Source organism: Magallana gigas, chromosome 1, assembly GCF_963853765.1.
Source record: "Magallana gigas chromosome 1, xbMagGiga1.1, whole genome shotgun sequence".
NCBI lineage: Eukaryota > Metazoa > Mollusca > Bivalvia > Ostreida > Ostreidae > Magallana > Magallana gigas.
The window spans coordinates 62760290-62774386 of record NC_088853.1 but is presented as its reverse complement, the minus strand read 5'-3'; the positions used below and the strand labels follow the sequence as shown (position 1 = coordinate 62774386).

Below are 14097 nucleotides of genomic sequence, written 5' to 3'. Positions count from 1 at the left end.
CATAAACATTGCACACTAGTAATATGTACAAATCATCTGATAAATTACAATCTTACTACTAGTACCCATCATCAATAGTTTATTTTACTCCTCTCTGATTTGCATAATTTTTATTGTTCCCCAACATAATAAATAAACATAATTACAATGAATCCATGCTAAATTAAAGCCTCGTCCTAGACCGTAAATCTTGTCCCCCTCGGTGGAATTCCTCTTGTCCACAATCGTAATAATCATTCTATTAGTCTTTAATTTAATTTCATTTGTAACAAGCATTTTGATTGGCTAATCACACAAAAAAAATTAATTTATTTTGTATAACCTGGTTAGCCAACGTCCCCTTGACAACCACATATTCATGCGCGTGTTAGAGTTTTTATGTAAATGAAATTTTATGCAAAAATCAACAATTTCTATATTAAATTATTGATTTTAAACAATCTTTTTACAAAATTATAAGGAATGCTTTGAAACAGAGCTTCGCGGATTATAAAGTGTGCACTGCCTCAAACCAGGTTATATCGGATAATCTGGGCAAAAATTAAAAACATTCCTTAATTGGCCAGGTGCAAATTTTCATATTAAATTCTGACCTTTACATTCAAACAAATTTCTTTCTACCTTCAGATTTTCTAGCCTCCTTTCCAGGCGGAGTGCTTTGACTCTAACCAAATTAATAACTGCGTTTGAAAGGTGTTACACTCCGGTACCAACAGGTGACAATTTCCCCGAGTTTCTAAAGACCTTTCTTGACTCTTATTTTCTCATTTTTTCCCCAGTGAAATGTGATGATAAAACAATAGAATGCAGACGTTCAATTATAGTTTCTTTTATTCCATGCATTTCTTTTTAATATGATTTTTTAGGAATAAGAACGGATAGAGTATACAATATTTCAGAAGCCTTGGACCTTGAAAATATTTCAGGCCATTCAAAGCCGCATGCTTTTAAAATAATTAAGGAAGACGCAAAAGCGACGATTTTTTGGAAGAAATGGTCGTGTAGTAATTAAAGCTACACTTTACAGCTGTTGCATAGATATAATATAAATATAAAGCGTCGTATCTTTTAAAGAACGATGGTCATCAGTTTAAACAAATGATTACTACAAGTAGTAGATAGTCAATTTCCTTGATGCTTAAAATTGAGAAAATATTTTCCGTCACATAATTTTTTTCGGATAAAGAACTATATATGATAAGAGTTAAATTTGGCCCCCATAATTCACCATTTTTTAAAGTGTTTCGGGTACAATAAAATGTTATGTTATAATTTAGAAGAGTTGATATGAAATATATTTTTTACATATTTGTTTGATTTATTTGCACTCACTTGCAGTATATGACGTCAGAAGTGACGCTATTTCTATAATTCAATCAAAATTAGTCGAAAATTGACATGTTTCTTATCTTTTTACGAATGGGAAATATAGAGCGCATGCTTGAACCAGGACAAATCTTTTGTCACTTATTAGACTTGGCTAGATACATCTCTGATTAAAATATTTTGTTGGTTCAAGCATGCGCTCTATGTTTCCGGAAATGAAAAACTGCTTGAAAACAAGCTTTTTTATGCTAAAATGCAAAAATGGCGGGAAAAGGTTGTCTTTACAATGCCGTATTTCTAAATTGTGGGCACTTGAATCAAAATGAACATTAAGTTTCAACATCACATATATATCTGTACAAAGAAAACAAAGAATTACAGTAAGATAATTATATTCCTTTTAGGGGCCATTTTAGGCCCATACCATATATAGTCCTTTCAGATATGGCAAAAATGTGAAGGAACCCTTCTTAAGGATAATGCATTAGTATTTAGGAAACTTAGTCCATGTGTGGACGATCTTGACATGGAAAGGCTTGAGCGGGACGTGAGGGGCTCGTACATATATTTTACAAAAAATGAGGACAAACAGTGGTGGGAAAATTTTTTTGCCGAAGGTATTCAGTGTAACTGATTTTAAACCACGAGATACAATAACCAAGCTTTCACTAAAATGATGATAATATATTTCAAAACATTATTTTATAATTAAAAACCATCAAAATGTTTCCCAAAGTTCCTTGCCTGTTTCAACATGTATATTTAATGTGAACACCCGTCCGGTCTTGTGGATGGTGAAGCGTATAATTGTGGTATTGGATGAGAGAGAGAGAGAGAGAGAGAGAGAGAGAGAGAGAGAGAGAGAGAGAGAGAGTCGTTTAGTGGTCAATGATCGGTTGCATGGTTTGATGCATACATAATTATTACATAAAGTCCATGCTGATATAATTTTAAAGAAATGAAATAAAGATATTGATGTACTTTAGTCAATGAAGAGTATGATTCAGACGACGAAGATGATGGAATTGCAGAGCAATTATTGGATAAAAAAAGGCAGAATTCCCCAAACACTGAAGATCTAGAGGTTCACATTTCCGACACAGAGGACCCTATTCCCCCAGTAATTTATTTGTTATATACAATAGTTTGATATATTTAGCCCATGAATCGTAAACTTCCAAATCAGTTTATACTTTAAGCAATTTTTGTTGTCATGTCTAATGTTGATACTTCTCTTGTCACTGCCTTAAATTTAGAATTTGAAAAAAATAAATGAAAGTAATTTTCTCATACCCGAGAAATGTTAGAACATATCATCGAAGAATCCTCCAAGAAATAATGTAAATGAATTCTAATCTGATGCGTACTACCTTAAATCTGACATGAATTCATAATCATGCGTCATTCCCATTCACGTTCGACTACTGTAAACTACGTTTTTACATACGTACATGTACTTAATTCCGCGATTCCGCTGTTTTGTATAAAACTGTATATTTTTTTGAAAGAATTGTAAATTGGTTTAAATCTGGTTGTAACGCGCTTTCTGATTGGCTAAAAAAAATTTATATCGTATAAAGAATGTTGATACTTTATTTTTTAAAATATTACCCGTCCCAATGTAGGCATTTTACCCGAACTAATGGCCTCTACTTTTTTTAGTTTATCAGCTAGGATTAAAAACTTTATAGTAAAGCATACTAAAACTGTTTTAACAGAAAACGACAAAGTGAAAGGCAAACAGGACAACCGATTATGCCAAAATATATATAATTAGAAACCCAAATAACATACATAATATATCTATTATATGCTTACTACTTATTTTGAAAATGATAGGTTGTCATTGGAAAGAGGCGGAAAGAAGCGGTCCCTCCTTGTACTATAGTGGGGATGATGGCATTAATGGATGTCCCTCGGTACGCCGGCGAGTGGCCACAGATAGGCCAGATAATATCTCATGAAGGGGATGAGGTAGACATACACTGGTATGGTGGAAGCAAGACATCCCCATGGAAACCTTGTAAAAGGAGCGTGCCGGGTGAGCGAGGAAGAAGAACGGACTGGGTGGAAAAATGTTTAACATCACATATAGTTTCAACATTCAAGCTTACAGGGTCTGGAAATATTCCTAGACATATAAAAGACATTGTTGAAAACTATGATTAAATCAAACTTTTGCTTGTGTTAAGTATTTCAGGTATATATTTGGCCGCTTTGTTCCACAATTAACCTTGCATTTCATCTATTATATTAAATTCATAAGTACATATTATTTACTTAGGTTTGACCATTGTAACCGGAGTGTAATCAATCGGAGGCGGTAATCTGGCCGCTCCGTCCCAGGATCTGTATTTTTTAAGATGAATTTAATTCTAACATTACATGTAATAGATAATTGACCATGTAACCGGAGTGTAATCAATCGGAGGCGGTAATCTGGCCGCTCCGTCATCAGTATTTTTTGATTTGAATTTAATTATTGAACATTGTAACCATAGTGTAATCAATCGGAGGCGGTAATCTGGCCGCTCCGTCCCAGTATCCGTATTTTTTAGAATGAATTTAATTATTGACCATTGTAACCAGAGTGTAATCAATCGGAGGCGGTAACCTGGCCGCTCCGTCCCAGTATCCATATTTTTTAGAATGAATTTAATTATTGACCATTGTAACCAGAGTGTAATCAATCGGAGGCGGTAACCTGGCCCTTCCGTCCCAGTATCCGTATTTTTTAAGATGATTTTAATTATTGACCATTGTAACCAGAGTGTTATCAATCGGAGGCGGTAATCTGGCCGCTCCTTCCCAGTATCCATATTTTTTAATTCTAACATTACATGTTATAGATTATTGACCATTGTAACCGGAGTGTAATCAATCGGAGGCGGTAATCTGGCCGCTCTGTCTTCAGTATTTTTTATTATGAATTTAATTCTTGACCATTGTAACCAGATTGTAATCAATCGGAGGCGGTAATTTGGCCGCTCCGTCACAGTATCCGTATTTTTAATGATTAATTAAATTCTTACATAACATGTAATTGAATATTGACCATTGTAACTAGTTTGTAAATTAATTCTAACATTACATGTTATAGAATTATTGACCATTGTAACCAGAGTGTAATCAATCGGAGGCGGTAATCTGGCCGCTCCGTCCCAGTATCCATATTTTTTAATTCTAACATTTACATTTTATAGATTTATTGACCATTGTAACCAGAGTGTAATCAATCGGAGGCGGTAATCTGGCCGCTCCGTCCCAGTATCTATATCTTTTAATTCTAACATTACATTTTATAGATTTATTGACCATTGTAACCAGAGTGTAATCAATCGGAGGCGGTAATCTGGCCGCTCCGTCCCAGTATCCTTATTTTTTAATTCTAACATTACATGTTATAGATTATTGACCATTGTAACCGGAGTGTAATCAGTCGGAGGCGGTAATCTGGCCGCTCTGTCATCAGTATTTTTTTTTATGAATTTAATTCTTGACCATTGTAACCAGATTGTAATCAATCGGAGGCGGTAATTTGGCCGCTCCGTCCTAGTATCCGTATTTTTAATGATTAATTAAATTCTTACATAGCATGTAATTGAATATTGACCATTGTAACCAGTGTGTAAATTAATTCTTACATTACATGTTATTGATTATTGACCATTGTTTCCGGAGTGTAATCAATCGGAGGCGGTAATCTGGCCGCTCCGTCCTAGTATCCGTATTTTTAATGATTAATTAAATTCTTACATAGCATGTAATTGAATATTGACCATTGTAACCAGTGTGTAAATTAATTCTTACATTACATGTTATTGATTATTGACCATTGTAATCAGAGTGTAATCAATCGGAGGCGGTAATTTGGCCGCTCTGATCCCAATACATGTATTGATTCATTTATTACATAACATTTATAAATATATTACATTTAGACTTTTTTCGACTTCATCAAATGGAATTGGAGTGTTATTTCATTGGGGATGGTATTCTGGCCACAACAATCCAATTACCTGTATTAACTCACTTGTTACGCAACAATTAATTATTACATTACATGTCACTACATGCCTTTTTGAGTAATCATTGTAACTGGGGTGTTTTCTATCGAGGGCGGTAATCTGGCCGCTTCAATTCCAAATACTTTGTATTTATATGTATTACATAACATGTAATGATTACATCATTTCTTATTATGTCTTCATCATTGTTGCTGGAGTGTCATCCATCGGGGGCGGTAATCTGGCCGCTCCATTGCTGTTCATTTATCATTTAAATTTTAACATGCAATTAAATATATAAATACTAATGTGACTAAACCAAGAAAGTTTTAAATGTGTTTTGTATTGTCAGAATGGTAACGGTATAACAAAAAAAGCTACGAAGAACTATGTAGTTCACTGTTTATTATATACCTATTGACTGGCTATGAGGACGCTAGCAAGTTTATTGTTCCCCGAGACAGGAACTATTTTACAAGGAGAAGCAAGTTAAAAAGTATTTTATTATACCAAATAGTACTTGATTTGTTGGCGATGCAGATTTCTTTATGATATAAACAATTGCAAATTACAGTAATCGGCATCAAAATTTAACTGAGCGACTCATCAGATAACACCTGAGGTGTTCCAGGTTAAAAACATGAGGGAAATAGAATGCTTCCAGTGAATAGTTTAGACAATATAGCACGGGAACTTATATTCACTGAGGTAAAATAAACTCGTATAAATCATATGCAATCGCTATATATAAATACATGTGGATGTTAAATCTTTTCCTAAAATATATATAAAAGATTTTGACACAATATTAGCTATAAACAAAGATTATGCGAGAAACTTATCCGATTAACTGATTAAAAGGGTCGGAACGATGGAGACCGGTAAAAAAAAAAAAGTAAAGGGTTTGTCGTATGAAATAAAATTCTAGTATACATGTACCAGAAAAAAGCGAAATGCTGTTAATTTCCGTAGCACAAGCTAGAACCCCCAGTGTCCATAGTGCTTGGATTAACTGGTTAGTGACCCATACGCATAAGCACAAAAGCGCACACCATGCAGTTATGTTACAAAGCTAGCTAGCATACTACAGAGGGTGTTTAAGGATCAGAGGGTGCATATACTACAGAATAAAACAGATTAAGAAAAATTCAAATTGGAAATGTAAGAGTTATGTGAAGTGCGTGTAATATAGCTATAGGAGTGACGCATAATAAGCACATATAGGGAAGTTATATAAAGCATAAAAAATAACACTGAAAACATGCATTTTCCTAATAGGTCTACATGAAATAGTGTGCATGCTATAGAAATATATTGTGGATGCTATAGAAATATATTGTGCATACTAAGAGTTATACTTAACAATGAAGTACACTCGCAATCTAAATACGCAATATCATTCTGTATACAAAATAAATAAATCTCTCTCTCTCTCTCTCTCTCTCTCTCTCTCTCTCACAGGACATGTGGTTAAAACCATGCTGAATCTTAGGTTTTCGCTTCATGACGTAACAGTTGGTCTTACGTCATTTTGCAGTGGATTTTGTTAGACTTGCACACTAAAACCGGCGCTTTTAAATGCAGTGAAATACAAGGGTGGATCCTGAAATTTATAGATTTCAGATGGAGTTTTCAAGCACAGGGGTTCTTAATTTCTCCAGATCCTTTATATACCTGATGCTACTGGTGGTTGGAATCAAGTTTGTAAAAATAAATAAATCAATTTACCGGTAAAAAATCAAGGTTCTTTCCAGCCCTCCTCCCTTTGTAGTGGGGAGAGGGGTGTGAAACAATATCACAATAATTTTACCACTTTCCATCATTTGCATAAACAAAACAAAACCTGGTATATACATTGTATATAATCTGCAAATAATTATCAAAATGTTGCAGACCCATACATGTTTAATTTAGAATATTGGTTGAACAATAGTATACATCATCTATTTGTAACACGGTTGGATCCACCTATACTCTCTCAGTGCTTGGGGTAAATATGACGTCACAGCGGAAGTGACGCTACCAGCGTCTGCAGTGAGCGGAGGAGGAAGGATGCCTTCTTTTATGGCAGCCGTGTATATTGTATATTTGACAATTTACAGTTAACTGAGCGGTTTTTTTTTCTGTAGCAAAGTTCACGCGGTGGATAAAATGTGCAAGGTTAGTGAAATTGACATGGTAGAACTGCCAAGGCTTGACCTCGGAAGTTTCGGTAGAGTGTGAAATTTACGCTAGCTTGTGATGAATTCTGCAATGTTCTGGTTACATTGCCTGAGCAGTATTTGAAGTGAAAGGATATTTATTCCCTTTGGATCTTTTAATAATTTCTTCGGCGAGAGTAAACTGGAGAAAGGGGTAGGGGGGTGGGGTTAGTCATGCCAGGCATGACTAACCCCCTATTACGCGTGCGCCAAATAAAGGGGGGGGGGGGGGGGTTAGTCGTTCCTGGCATGACTAACCCCCTACTACGCATGCGCTAACTGATACTGAAGAAATAAAGAGAGATTGAACAAAATGAATAAAAAAAAGAAGAACACCAGCACATTCAATGCCATGAAATAAAATAAATTAAACAAAATAAAACACACAAAATGAAATAAAAAAAAACAATAAACAAATACAAGTTTTAACTGACTTGAATGAATAAAATATCAGGGATGTTGAAATCATTCCTTTAAGTTTCAACTATAGTCTGTATAACCCAATATTTATAAGGGAAATTTATGTTAGTTGACTAAGTTAGTTGGAACTAACACAACAGACAATAAAAATTCAAGTTAGTTGTCTAAGTTAGTCTAACTAAGGGCAATTTTCTTGAAAGCCCTAAATTCCAAGAATCAAAATAATTCCAAATTCAAATAATACTCTGTATATAGATTGCTTTTCTGAGACAAACTGTTCAACAAGATTAGTGTTTTCTGATTTTTAGTATTTTTCTGTCATAATGTGGAATTTATGGAAATTAACAATTCTTCTTGCACACTACATGTTCTTCTCTTCTGTCTTTTTGATATTAGGAGGTAGTCCAGTTGATAAGAAAACCAATACCTGAAATGATGAATATATATCAATTTCAAATTTCATTTCAATAAATATCAATGCAAATTATTATAATAGGTTACATAAGTATCATTATCAATATGATATTAAAAAACAACAAACTATGCATGAAGTTGAAGTTAGTGAGTAAAAGAAATATTTATATACATTTGTAGTACCTACTTTTTATCAACATCCCAAGAATTAAGTGTTTTCAGTGGACCATCTACTGCCTAAGTAACCCTGAAAATGAATAATGTGTCATAATTAGCAAGCTATTGTGTTAAAGATAACATGAAAATGAAACATTACACTATTATTGGACATATTAATGGCGGTTTCAATTTCAGTGATATTACAACAGGCATAAACAAATGTTTACTTTTCAAAATGTGTGGAAATTCAGTTTGAACACACTTTAATTTTGTCTTAAATAATATTAATTAGATTTTCATAAAAGAAGGCTGAATAAAATAATACATTTCCATTTACTTAAACAACTTTACAATCTTGTCTATAATCATTCCAGATCCTCACAGTAATCTTTGTAGTGCTAGCACATACAGTGTTTGGCCATGGCCTTTTTATTGTGTACTTTGAACATGGAGGAAATGCGATCTAAAATTATCGCGATATGAGACCAGTAAAAAGCTACAATGAGCTTAATTCAATGCTCTTTATGATCAAAACTAGCGAAACGTAGAACAATTACTTTGCCTGACTGAGTCACCAAACTGATGTTTGAACACAATATTACATGAAAAACAAATGTATACAAAATCGAAGCCGAGGAATTTCACCTCGTTTCCGTTCCATCCAACGATATTAAATAATATAAAACAATATCTAGGGGAAGTACAGATAAATCCTACCTTGTTCAGTTGAATCCTATGCCGATTTCTGTCCACGCTGGTTGTAAACGAGTTAAATTCCGAGATATATCACTGAAGTCCACATGTTTATTCTGATCACAGCTGCAAGCGTCGATGTGACGTAGTCAGCCTCGACACGTCATCAGACGACTTAGGAATTTCATGATTTCGCGAGATATAAAGAATAGTTTATGATTTTATTTCAGTACACCTTTCTTGAACCATTCAAACCCAATAATTAATCATATTCATTTTGGTAGATGTTTGTTAATTACCGAAATACCCATATCTCGTGAAATCTCATGAATAAGGGGCGGGGCTTATGCAAATCTTTCTAAATCACACGTGGTAGAATTCTTAGACCTTCCTTAACATACCTGAGTGTAGGTCTTAACCTCAATCACTCTACGAATTAAGGGAATGTCCGTATGGTATCTGGTCACATGGACCACACTGACCGAAACAGAACTCATCTTTAATAATTCCAACAGAATCTAGCAAACGAATGAGAGCTGGACGGAAATGCGCTGCAATTTATCAACTTGGTACCTAAATGACCGCTGTTGCCTAGTTTCGGCAGCTAGATATGACGTCATTTTCAGTTATGACGTCAGAATCTTGTACTTGAGTCCGCGCTTAGAGTTAAGCTAGGCTCTTCTAGCCAGGCTACCATGACAAACGGGTTTAAGCAATGCTAACTTCATATAGAGTCTTATAGAGTGCAAAACATTTATTCGTTTTTTTTAAATGGTAGAAATAAAAAAAAACAAGGGCACCGCTAAGCGGAGCATCCCCTCGCGTCATGAGTTATTGTGTAATAAGACTGGTACCCCAAGAGGGGGATAAACCCTGCTCCTGGGACAGTCGGGTACGGGGGTGACTACCAATTATCCCTAATTGCTGATTAGTAGTCAGCAAAAAAAAATGAAGTCAACAAAGATCAAAGTTTTAAATTGATAACACATTTATTTGCAAAAGATGAATGTAAATGAGAAACTGGTACCTCTAGTTAAACAAATCAATGAAAAATATGTATGAAAATGACAAAAATTAACCATGAAAATATTACAAATTTTACTTTAGAGTTTAAATAAGAAACATGAAAATTTTCCTACACGTTTTTATTATAATTTAAATCGGGCTCGAAATTCAAAATATTAAAATAAACTATGGCGCCTAGTCTGAAGAAGATAAACTTCTGAGAGAAAAGAGTTAGCTTTTATTGAACACTGCCTTACCATCATTTATACCGAAGTCGGTATAAAGTGCTTCGAACGGGAAGATGAGCTTACCCGAGAAGTAGGCTGCTATAAGCAGTGGACGCAAGGCGAGCAGTCCGCCGAACTACTCGAAACACGCCTTTATATAGTGTGAGTACACAAAAGAAACGATCAGCCAACCATGAAATGTAACCATACCCCTTATTGGATAAAATTACAGGTGATAAACTTATCAGGTAAACCCTAGTGAAATACGTTTTGAAATAGGGACCAACATGGCTGACCTGTATAAACAAAATAGCACTTGAACCGTAATGTAAGTGTAAAATAGCTTATTACAAGAATTAAAGTTACTATTTAAGTATCTTATATTGAATCTTATATTAAATTATCCCTAGCTTAGTTAATTGTTTATGCAATTTATGATTTTTAATAAAATAAACATATGGTATAGGATGAGTTTTATCACATTCCTCCCCCCTTCAGACTAAAACAATATATTTATTTTGTCAAAACAAAACATAATGTAAAACTCATAATAAAAAGTCAATCTATGAGCAATTCATCGTAATAGCCTCAAACGCTGTGCATTGCCATTTACATCGAACACCATCACTTTATCACGATTCACAGTTGCGTTTGTTCTGGTAGCCCGTTCTTCATCAAACAGGGGATTTCTCTCACACTCCTTTAGCAATCGTTTTCTCTTTTCTTTTTCCTCTTCTCTCTTTCTTGACCTTTCCTCTGTCTGTGTCATTTTCCTCGGAAAGGGTGTGTCTCCAGGTGAAATATAGCAACGGTTCTGTACCATGATGTCTACCAATAGACCGTCCACATTATTCTCTCGATGAGTGGCGCTTATGTGTTTTCTGGCTGATGCTTTTGTTCTAAAACATTTCTTGCACGATTTGCATTTGGCTAACTTTCTCTTCTCCTTGTGGATATCTATCCAGTGGTCAAGGAGTTGGCCGTATCTCCTGAAGTGAGTACTGTTTGGACACTCCTCCACTGGACATGTCATTCCAAGGGGAGGGAATAATGGACGCTGCTTCTCCTCAAAAGTCATCAATTCACTTTGGAATTCATTCAAGTGGAATTCAAACTTCATGGCTAAAAATAATATATATAATCAAATATCGATGTCTTAGAACAATCGAATTTATATTTGATTCTTATTTTTAATATTGATTAAATCTCTTTATTTACAACATATAAATATTTAAAGTTTATCGGGGTTAAACATTTTATTTTTCCGGAAATTTTTATTCAGCGTTCTGGGTTTAAAAAATAACAAAAAGTTCATGGTGAAAAAATATTCGATTTTTGTTGAGTCTTACTTAGACACATTCGGAATTTTTTTGTTAAGTCGTTCTTAAAATTGTTAAGGTTTTTGTGAAATCGTACTTAAAGCCATCCGCATTTTGTTAAGTCGTACCAAGATTTATTCCATTTTTTAAAATTTTTGAATTAGTTACTCTTGCATTTGGTTTAAGAACTCTGCCTTTTACAGGAACATCTAGTTTTACTCTCGACATGAACGGAAGACCAACTCGTTGCTTTGCAACTAGCTTTGCTCTAGTTATTCTTTTTTTTTTTCTTACCGATTTTGTGCAGACGATTTCTCGAAGATTGTTGAGTCGATTTCGCTCTAATTTTTAATATTAACGTGTTTTTATCTAAAGCTGATACATTGTTTTTAATTTTTGAAAATACACTTCCGGTCAGAAGTTATTGTGCGTTTACGATTTAAAAAGTCAATTTTGTCTGTCAGGTTTCTCAAAAACGAGTAAAGATATAGGGCTGAAATTTTCAGAGATGATAGAACTACCGTTTTTCTGGTGCACCTCGGTCAAGAGAATGTCCGCCGTCACTTCCGGTCGTCATCGGAAAGAAATTTGAAAACAAATGAATGTTCGACTTTTTTTATTTTTTAATATTTTCTTTGAAATTTTTACACCTTATAGTGACCCTCTTACTAGTTCTGAATATGTTATATGTTTAAAAATCAATCAAGGCATTCTCGAGAAATTAAGCGTCAAAGTTCTGAAGCGAGAGTCCGAGTAGCTCAGTCGATAGAGTCGTGGACATGGCTCAGGCGACCCGGGTTCAAGCCCCGAGTGCCGCAATTTTTTTTTTTTTTTTACTTTTTTTGCTTAGATCTACGATTTTATCTTTAAATTGATAAGTTTAACCCATTCTTTTCAAAAAATCGGACGGAAGACCCACTCGTTGTTCGCAACGAGATCGTGTCTAGTTATTTATATCTTTATAATTTAATTCTGGTTGTAATGCGGCATTTCATTGGATAAAAAAATTTTGTTAAATTTGTATAACCTGGATTGCACGTCACAATGCACCAACGTCAAAAAAATACTAATCCGCTTGACGTTACGTTTGAATTTTGAACAGATTAATATCATTTTCTAAAGTAAAACGGACTCAATTTGTACAGCAAATTACAGAAAATTAAATGATATGTAATGAACTCAATATCTACCCAAGTTTTACTCGTATAACCTGGGTTGGAGCAAAATACACTTTTTTATAATCCGCTTCGCTTCGTAAATTGCCCCAACCCAGGTTATACTCGTATAACTTGGGTAGACACCGAGTTTATTTCTTAAATATACTAACATTATATAATATGCACAAGATACCTATAACTCTGATTATAGGTGAAATATAAACGAATTTTAGTTGTTGGACAATACTAATAAAATCACTCAGAGTCCAGATCGAGTAAGAGACTCTGCACTTCCCTTTGAAACAATCATGAATAAAAGGACAGGATGTTTTAATATCTTTGGCTGGTATATATTCGTACGCAGTGGTAAAAAGATGCAATGCACAGCCAAGGGAACTTTCTTCCTTTCTCAAGTCTTGAGATTTCTGAACCCTTGCAAATGTTAACACTCCATCAATTTTTACTGCACCCTTGAATACACCATAGCATGACTCCTAAAAAGAAAATAAACACAGTTTTTTGTAGAAATATATATGTACACAAGAGATTGCATCCTCGATATGTCATATATGCCCATCATTAGCTTGACGTAAATGGCAAATACTGTATATCCAGTTTTCACTTTTTCCGCAGTCATTTTTAGATCGCAAAATATGCAACACACAGAAATATTACCCGTATTGATTGCTGCAGGAAGATTTTAAATAGCAAACAATGATTGGTGCAAATTTTAAATAGTTACACATTTTTCCAATTTTAGCAAATTTTGTGACTTTTGTGACACACAAAAAATTAACCCTGGATTTACGGTAATGTACCTGAAGATATACAAAGGAAATCACTTTATGCACTTTCTTGTACCATTTAGATGAATAATTTTTTTTTATTCTGCTTGGTTGGTGAATTTTATTAAATGTGCATTTTATGACATATGACCTCAGTACTTACACTACTGCTGTTAAGGCCGCGGGCAACAGTTTGCGAGCCGGTCTGACAGATCAACTGTTGCCTGAAACACTATCAACAACTGTTTTGTTATACCCCTTCTAATCAATAACACTGAATGTGACGTCACCGGTCGACAGTCTTTGCTAATTGGACAGTGGACCCTCATCCTTGCGAGCCAAGGGTTTTCACTTCTCTCTGCCTCCAAAAGTAATAGATTTGGA

The 14097-nt window shown here is 34.5% G+C and overlaps 1 long non-coding RNA gene across 1 annotated transcript; it reads right to left on the bottom strand.

Annotated features, from left to right (window-relative positions):
• Window positions 1–8229: 8229 nt before the first annotated feature.
• On the bottom strand, window positions 8230–9846 carry LOC117685853 (uncharacterized). Its single transcript, XR_004599251.2, has 3 exons — window positions 9245–9846; window positions 8556–8615; window positions 8230–8381 (listed from the first exon to the last, which is right to left on the bottom strand). It is a non-coding gene; the product is annotated as an uncharacterized lncRNA (long non-coding RNA).
• Between the last annotated feature and the right edge of the window lie 4251 nt (window positions 9847–14097).